Source organism: Hemicordylus capensis, chromosome 4 (genome assembly GCF_027244095.1).
Source record: "Hemicordylus capensis ecotype Gifberg chromosome 4, rHemCap1.1.pri, whole genome shotgun sequence".
Taxonomy (NCBI): domain Eukaryota; kingdom Metazoa; phylum Chordata; class Lepidosauria; order Squamata; family Cordylidae; genus Hemicordylus; species Hemicordylus capensis.
Genome location: NC_069660.1, coordinates 24,442,851 through 24,452,729, shown reverse-complemented (window position 1 = coordinate 24,452,729; position 9,879 = coordinate 24,442,851).

Below are 9,879 nucleotides of genomic sequence, written 5' to 3'. Positions count from 1 at the left end.
TTTAAAATTAATTTTAATTAAAAGCCTGAGAAAACAGTGAGCCCTTTCTCAGGATCTCTGACACATTTTCAGGTAAATGGGGTTAAGGGAACACTTGCTCGGTACAACTGCTGACTTACAGGTACCTCTCGCCGCCCCACTCCAGTGTTGCCCTCACCGGCATGCCCTTTAAAAAAAACAACTACTCTTCACAAGCAAAAAGGAATCCTCACCAGTTTCCCCTTTACATAGCAGCATAAACCACCAAACCAGTTTGCCTCGAAATGGGCTTGATTCGGCTCAATTGTGGACAGCCCCCCCTTCCTGAAAGTTCGTCTGGTTAGCAATCGAACTGATCGAATCGGCTCGGTTCGCAATGAACTGGTTCTCTTCTAGCCGTTAGTGCACACCCTTAATAAATTTAAATAAGTTTAAAGACCAGGCAAAAACCACATTGATAATTACAGGGTTTTTTAAAAAAACAAGTTTCAAATTAAAAGTTATTAATAAAAAAGCTAAAAACGGAGAACTATAAAAACTAAAGAACTTACAAGATATATGCAGTGAAACTTTCCAGTCTGTGGGAATTTGTATTCCAAACTCCCCCAGTCCAAATTCACCCTATTGTAGGGCTTTAACCAAAACTTAGTATTTATCCAGAGTGGAATCAAGGAAAATTTCAGGGTTAATTCCCAGGATAAACTTTGGGAAATTTTCTCAGATGGTTTCCATAGATCCCAAGTTCTATAGAGCTACACTGTCCCTAGCTTTAACTGACAGGACAAAGAGAAGAATGGGATGCTGGGAGGCAATAACTGGTGTGCCCTGCTTTTGGAAAAGGCCTGACTGTTCATTCTCCTGGGAACTAGGGATGTGCCAAAATATGATTCAGCTGGCCAGATCGCGGGCACCTCCCCTTAAAATTGAGATCTTATGCCGTCCCTTTAAAGCGGAGGAGAGCAGGACCATAATTGCTCCTCCTCCGCTCACCATCATTGTCGACATCCCAGTGCTCCCCCAGCTATGCCCATGTGCTTGCTGGTGGAGCATCTCCCAGCTGCTCCTGTGCGGCGCCTACATGCAAATGGACGCTGCGCATGCACAGAGGCCATTTGCATGCTGGCACCACTGAGAGATACCCCACTGGCGCACGGGCGTAGATGTGGGGGTGTGCCAGTATGGTGGCAATGGCAGCGAGTGGAGGAGGAGAAAGTACGCACTTGCTCTCCTCCACTTTAAAGGGGCTGTGTAAGCCCTCAGTTTCAAAGGGAGATACTTGTGATTCGGCCAGGCTATTCATGTTTCGGCACATCCCTACTGGGAAGTGACTGACAGTCACATAGATATATTTTTGAATATATGGGAAGCATGTCCTCAATTTAATCCATTAAAAAAAACCCTTGCCTCAGGTATCAAAAATTTTGGAAACACTGACTAAGAAGGTTTTGCTCTTCTTGCTAACATTTAAGAAGATCTTCTCTGATGTATCTCCACAGGTAGGTCATTCCCAGAGAGGTCATTCCAAAGTTTAGGTTTTATGAGCTCCTCTTTTGTGGAAATTGAGTCTACCCTTTAAATTCTCATCCACAGAAGCAAAGGTTTAAAACTTTTACAGTCTGCCATCAGTGGCAATTACTGCACGCCTGCTGACACCTGCAGTCTTCACCAATTGGGTAGAAGCCAAGTAACTGCATAGTTAATTACCATCGCAGTTTATCCTCATTACCATGTCCGTGACACAGTAAATAATTAAAACCCTTTCCATAAGAAGTGTGGTTTTTCGTGCTCCTGAGAAAGATGTCAAAGATATTACTTCCCAAAAGTGACAACGGGACAGAACCTAATGGGATAGTGGAACTGTTCCCAGTTTCTCTTATCTTCACCAGGCCCTTGAGATTCAAATTAACAGAGGAAAAACAAAACAGGAATGTCAAAAGCATTTCCCTGTAGATTCTGCTTGGATCCCAGTGAAGCGACAGGTCCTGATTTCCCCCCAGCTGACATTTATTTGATCACCATTGTTTGGTTGCAGGTTAAAACAGTAGTATTTTAACAGCCATTGTATTCTCCAGCCTGGCATTAAGTTGGAAACTCATAAAGTTCACTTGTATTTCAGAAGGTGTTCACCTTGTATACTGGAAACTTGCTAGAACCAGTTTTTATTAAATATATTGATCACATTTCTATCCCACACTTCTTCTAAAGAACTCAGAATGGCTTATACGGGACTAACCCCTAGGAGACCTGGGGGCTATTCTTACGATCACAAAAATCGGGCGGGGGAAATCCTAGCCCAATTTTTGTGATCGTTAGAACCACCGGGCTTGCAGCCGAGCCCGGTGGTTCCAGAGTGGCTAAAGCGCTCCTGTAGCCCACCTCTTAGCCCGGGTTTGTGGAGCAAGTGCTCTGCAAACCTGGACTAACTGCTTGTGAGTAGCCGCGGCGCGGCTCCGTGCCACGGCTACTCACAAGTAGCCCCCCAGCCTGGAGGCATAAAAGCAGCCTCCCGGCTCGTGGGTCTCCCCAGTATGCCCTGCGCACTCGCGCAGGGCATACTGGGGCTTCCGGGGGCTGCGCGGCCCCCGAGCTTCCCAGCTCCCGCCAGCTCCATCTCAGAGCTGGCCACCGTGTGGGCGGCGATCCGGCTGCCCAGGGCTCCCTTCCTGCTCACCAAATGAAACCAGGTCTCTGGTCTTGTGATAGCAAGCATGAAATTGATTGCCAGGAGGTCTAGGACCAACAAACGGAAGTACTTTTTCACACAACGCATGATCCACTTGTGGAACTCTCTGCCACAGGATGTGGTGACAGCCAACAACCTGGATGGCTTTAAGAGGGGTTTGGATGACTTCATGGAGGAGAGGTCTATCAATGGCTACTAGTCGGAAGGCTGTGGGCCACCTCCAGCCTCAAGGGCAGGGTGCCTCTGAGTACCAGTTGCAGGGGAGTAATGGCAGGAGAGAGGGCACACCCTCAACTCCTGTCTGTGGCTCCCAGCAGCATCTGGTGGGCCACTGTGTGAAACAGGATGCTGGACTAGATGGGCTTCCTTGGGCCTGATCCAGCAGGGCTGTTCTTATGTTCTTATGACTTGTCCCCTTAGCTAAGCAGGGTCCACCTGGTTGCATATGAATGAGAGACTAGAAGTATAAACACTGTAATATATTCCCATCAAGGGATGGAGCCACTCTGGGAACAGCATCTAGGTTCCAAGTTTCTTCCCTGGCTTCTCCAAGATAGGGCTGAGAGAGATTCCTGCCTGCTCTTTGAAGAAGCTGCTGACAGTCTGTGAAGAGAATACTGAGCTAGATAGACCAATGGTCTGATTCAGTATATGACAGCTTCCTATGTTCCTATCCTCACAACAATCTTACAAGTAAGGGTAGCTGAAAGATAGTAGGGCTGTTCTCACAATTATTAAAGTAGGAGAAGAAGTCTCCTACCCTAGGCTGGGAGCCAAGCACTCTCCCAGCTGTTCATTGTGAGAATTGTATGATCAAGTTAGGAGGCGAGGAAAATGCTCATACTGTGATCTGGGTACAGAGGTGGGAGGCGTGGGGAGTGCTTTCTCTAAACGTTCACTGAAGCTGGGTTCTGGGCTTGCAAGTTCTGGGCTTGCTGCTGCTGCTGCCTTATTCTCCTAATGCTAGTAATCATTGTGAGAAGAGTCCTAGTGACTAGTCCAAGGAGTTTCAAGGCATCCATCTATCCACTATACCATACTAGTATAAACTATGGCCATCCTGTGGATGCTGCTTTAAATTGCTCCGCGTGGTAGCTACTACCACTTGGAAAACCATTTGTGTGCAGCAGTACAACACATGGACTGGATGATTTTCACTATACTGATTTGGGGTGGCCCTTTCCTGCACTTTCAGAATAACATGAGGAGCCAGTAGTAATGTGGGAGGTACCCATTTGATGGATCCTCCCCACAAAACTGTTACCTTTCTTGAAATTCAGACAACACTGGCACGATTATGAGCTACAACTTGAGCATCTCCCATATCACCCAAGGCTTCTCGTGTTATTCTGATAATGCAGGAGAGGCAGTGCAATGGCCCAAGGCTTCTCACATTTTCCAAGGAACTCAGAGAAGAAAACTCCCACGCTGCTGCATATGCTGCTGGTGTAATGTGAGACGGGGATCGTAGAACACAGAATGTTCACACGGTGCCAACAGAAGTCTACCGAATATGAATGCAACAAATATTTAGATACTGCTTTTCATTTAAAAGTTCCCAAAGTGGTTTACATAGATATAAATAAATACATTTTTTAAAATTGCTCCCTGTCCCCAAAGGGCTCACAATCTAAAAAAGTAACATAAGATAGACACCAGCAACAGTCACTGGAGGGATGTGCAAGCCAGCCATGAGACTGGTTCAGTTCAAATTTGGACTAGATTCAAACCAACCCGGCCTGGTCCAGGCTCGTCCGAACCAGGCTGAACCAGTTCATGGGCCAGTTCGAGAGGTATACTTATAAAGGGGAATCGGGTGAGGATTGCCCTTTACAGGTAAAGGGAATTCACTAGTAATGTGTGTTGGGTTAAGCAACAGCTACAGCTTAGCTTGCTGTTTGTTTGTTTATTTATCAAATTTGTACACCGCCCCAAACTTTTGTCTCTGGGCAGTTAACAATAGCATAAAACAAGTTAACATATATACAAACACTTAAAACAATTTAACAATTTGAAAATCACCTACAAATTAAAACCTTAAAATTTTAAAGAACTGAAAAAGCTTGGGTGAAGCGGTGAGTTTCAAATGCTTTCTAGAAATTGTCAGAGATGAGAAGGATCGTATCTAGGCAGGGAGTGCATTCCACATTTTGCATGCAATCTACTATAAAGCCAGAGGGGGCACTATACTTTCCTCTGTATTGGTTGGGCTAGCTAGGAGTTTCTATTCTCTGTCCTGTTCCTGTTTTTGTTCCTGTTCTTTGTATATGAGTCAGCAAGTTCAGTACAGACAACAAGAACAACAACAACAACAACAACAATGTATATACCGCTTTTCGACAAAAGTTTCCAAAGCAGTTTACACAGAGAAATAATAAATAAATAAGATGGATCCCTGTCCCCAAAGGGCTCACAATCTATAAAGAAACATGAGATAGACACCAGCAACAGTCACAGGAAGTACTGTGCTGGGGGTGGAGAGGGCCAGTTACTCTCCCACTGCTAAATAAAGAGAATCATCATGTTAAAAAGGTACCGCTTTGCCAAGTTAGCAGGGGTTAGCAGCTAACCCCTGCAGATCTCTTTGTGCCTTTATCTCCCAAGTCTAGTTCTCTTAAAATCCCTCCACTGGTGTTTGTTCTGTATTCCATGTGGACAGAACGCACTCTACAACAATGCAGGGTGGGGGAAGAAAATCTACATTTTACCTTTCATTTTCAGTTGCCCGGGGTGGTAACATTGGCGGCGGGGGCTCCTCCAACCCCCTGCTGGCCTCCCAAATGGCAGCCCGGTTCAGGCCTTTGTGCATGCGTGCAGGCCATTAGAGTGACTTCTGCGCATGCACAAGAAAGGAGACCCACAGGGGAATCATTTGGTGCTCTGCCTCAGGTACACAGAGGTTTGGGCCTGCCACTGACTGGCTGTTGATGTCACAAAGCCATTCAAACTTGCATACTGAGAGAACCTTGTCATGGTTTCTTCGACTGCTATTCCTCAAGGGAAGGAGCATTTTCCAGGCATTCTCCCAGGTGAAAGGCCACAAGTTCCACAAACAGAGGCTGCAACCTTCCTCCCGCTCTTAGCTTTGCCTCTGTACCTCTCTCATCCTGGATGGTAAAATACAGATAGAACCAAGCAGCTAAAAGTGTGAGTTCAGCAAATCAAGATAAACAACTTAGACATATGAAGTTATAGCAGCTGTGTTAACAGTCGTCTTTGTGTTTTCCTTAAATAGACCTTCAGTTTATTCATTGGTAGGTTCAATAGTATAATCATTAATAGTACAAAAAGAGCTAGAATTCAGTGTTGTGATAAATTTATTTTTTAAAAATAAAATAAACCCTAAAAAACAGACACCTAATCTATATCAAGCATTCAACAGAAGGCTATTCAAATCATTATGGCTATTATGAAAGGGCAAAATGATACTGGGAGTTTTGCATATGAGATCAGTGTGGATTTGACATTTCACCTGCACTTCTTGTCAATACTGATTATTCTCATCTTCAGTTCACGTCAGGAAAGGATCTAACAAAAATGACAACAATACTTCCAAATCTTTCTACTTACACCAAAGTGATAAATTAAATGGAGGTATTAAGGGGATATTAAATGATGAACCCTTGAATTTCAAGCCCTAATTTATGCAATGCAGAACTTGCCATGTTCTTTTCATAATTCAAGTTGCAATGAACCTGATTGTTTGCCTGTCAAATTATTCTAGATGTAGTATTACAAATTCTTTTTGTATTAGGTGCTTTCTCATTTTCTCCCTGACAGAAGTGATGTCATTCATATTTCCTGACTTGGAAATATGAACATTGGGGGCTCATAATATGCTGTTCAAATATGAGATAAACATTCTGTCTCCATAATGCTTCCCCAACTTGAATTTTAATATAGGTGGACTTCATTATCTGTGGAGGTTCTGTTCTGCCCTACAACTGTGGATAACAAAACCATGGATGAGTCATTTAGTGAACTGGAATTGTGGGGTTAGGAACATAGGAAACTGCCTTATATTGATCAGACCATTGTTCACTCAGTATTATCTACACAGACTGGCATCAGTTTCTCCAAGGTTGCAGGCAAGAATCTCTCTCAGTCCTATCTTGGGGATGCAAGGGGTGGGGTGTGACATGAACCTTCTGCATGCAAGCGGTTTGGAGGTCCTATGTTCGGACCAGTTCAGAGGCGGGGAGTTACCTTTAAGAGGGAGGGAGGGGGTGCCCACCCCCTGCCACGCCCTCCCCCACCGGTGCTGTCTCAAAAAATGTGGGGCTGCTGCATACCTCGTTGCGTACCGGAAGTGGCCAGTGTGTGTGTGTGTGTGTGTGTGTGTGTGTGTGTGTGACGTGCACATACACGCTGGTCACTTCTGGTATAATGCGGACCGGGGCTGCAAAGAGGCCAGCAGCCCTGTGCCAGCATTTTTGGAGACAGAGCCAGTAGGGGGGAAGCGGCAGGGGATGGGTGGACACCCTCCCTGCTTGTTAAATGTAACCTCCCTGCCTCCCGGGAGTGCACGAACCCACTCGTACACATCCCTAATGCAAGCATGCAGATGCTCTTCCCAGAGTGGCCCCATCCTCTAAGGGGAATATCTTACAATGGTCACACATGTGGTCTCCCATTCAAATGCAGCCAGGGCAGATGCTGCTTAGCAAAGAGGACAATTCATGTTTGCTACCACAAGACCAGCTCTCTTCCCGTGCTCATGGCTCCTGAAGGTGGGGGAAGTCAGAAATCAGAAATCTAAGGCAGAAATAGGAGCAAAAAGGTAATGCTCTCCAGGTCTCCAGCAGTCCAGTAATGCCCCACTCTCAACCCTGCAATTTGGCCAATTTTCCATGAAAAATCACAGATTTGTTTTTAACAGAAGAGCCACAAAATGGCTTCTTTAAACAAAATGGTGGCCAGAATTACCTCAGAGGTAATTCCCTATCCTAGGAACCAAAGATATGTTGATCTTAACATTTTGTTTTACCGCATACCCCGAGGTCGTATCTCCATTGCCCAACTGCAGATACATGAAATTGCGGGTGCTGGGACCTTGTGTGAGGAGGTCCACCTGTACTTCAAAGAATTAAAGTTCCTCTCCACACCCCATCCAACACACAGCCCCCTCCCACCTACGATTCTCTCCCTTCTAACTAACCTTTCACTCAGTTATCTGGCAGTTGGTTCTGGAGATGGTGGAAGAAGCAAAAGCTTTCTTTCCCATTCCAGTGCCTATTGCAGTGTTGCCCAGCAATCTCAGTGCAAACAAACCTGAGAAATGTAGCTAGTCTGAAATTAGTCTGAAAAGACTAATGACATTTAGAAGCTCATTGGTGGGCATAAAGGAAGGGAAAGGATGTTTGGGGGTGAAAGGAAGTGGGAGGAGTTTGGAGTTCCTAGACTCAAGGGAGAGGGTGAAGTGAGAGATGGGACTCTGTTGTTCTCCCAATGACATCATCAGCGCTATGGCAGGATTCAATTTCCCTTGTAACTGAGCTTAGAACAAAACAAGCAGTATTTGAGTCTGGGAGAAGATGAATTATCTGAACATAATTATGATAACTGGGGAATGGGGAAGTGTTCCCATCACTTCCTGATATCTAAACTAGAAAACTGATCCCTTCTTTCATCGGTTGATATGCAGCACAGCATTACAAGGGCAAATGGATGAGTGACTGTGAGTGGTGGAAATTTTGAGATGTTGTTATAATTTGCCAAATTCAGTTTCCATTATGAATATTGTTGTTTGCTGGTGTGAACAATGATCCTGAATCTTCTTTGTATCTGTTTGTTTATTTATTTGGTTCAGTTGGTTATTTATTTAAGGATTTTCTTTCCCCATTTTCCATCAAGACTTGCCTTCAAGAAGGCTTAAATTCGGATTAAACAATTCAGAAATACACATGAACCCCAGTTTTAAAACTCTGATAGAAACTGTAAAACAAAAAAAAGGCAGATGGGAAAACAACCTTGAAATACAAAATATTCAAAATAGCAGTTAAAATAATAGGCAGGTCAATGGTTCAGGAGAACAGGAGGGCTTTAGCCTGGCCTTGTGATGTTAACACTCATGGTGGCAAGCAAATGTGTCTGATATATTTAATATTTGAGTGCCACCAGAGAAAGGATGCTATGTATGTATCACCAGTTCAGATCGGTCTGCGAGTGGACTGGTTTGGTCAAACTGATTGTCTGGGCCAGTCAGTTCAATGAACCAGGCCAGACTGGTTGGAGCAGTTCGCAATTGAACCATTCAAACCAGCCTTCTCACAGCGGTTCAGTTCAACTGTGAACCGGTTCTGTAGTCCCTACTAACCTTTCATCTTTTGTAGGGATTAGAGACTATATGAGGAAACTCTTGCCCAAGCTGAGCGTGGAAGGGATGTTGGAGAGAAGGGGTCTTATGTAGACTTCTCCCTGGCATAGTAGTTCTCTATGAGCAGTGGATATTTTAAAATGCAGTGACATTCAGTCACGTGACGAGCCCATGCAATCTGAAGTGGCACAGCTTTACTTCCTTATCTGTGGTTTGTTAGAACTAAGCCTAAATTTTGTTCTGTGTAAGAATGTTGACTTCTTTTGGAGACAGGAGCACATTTGTAGGGGAGAATGGGGAGGAATTACCCCTTCTTTCATTTCCCTTTAGAGGGAAATTGCTTGGTGGTGGGGGAGGGAGATGTATACTTATCCCTCCGGCAAATGCCCTTTCCAGCTCTCACATACCTCATGTTTGCCTTTTAATATGCAGTTCCGTTTATTTCACATTGTTTTTAGCTGGATTGTGTTTTATTCTGTATCACAGCACATGAGCTTCTGAGGTTTATTTTACTTTGGCATTTTTCTCCTTAGTTGGAGCTGAAGAGCTAGTAACAATGTATATACAGTTGATTTTAATAGCATCTTCCTTATTACCCTTCCTTATTATCACTCCAGAGTAGTGATTACAAGGGTCTCTGACAAGGACATGCAAATGCAAAAGCAATTAAAATCCATCACATCAAAATCTGCTCTTCAAAATGAAGAAGTCCTTATTAGGAAAAAAAAAATCTGTCCTCTACAGTACATACTGCATTGGCTCTGTTGTATGGTTCATGAGGTCTGCATTGTACATCTTTACAAAAATACAAACATAGAGCATTCTAACCCCAATGGCTGCACCATGATATTGTTTTCTTGAAAACTGTGTTTATGAACCAAAGGACAAATAGATATTGTCC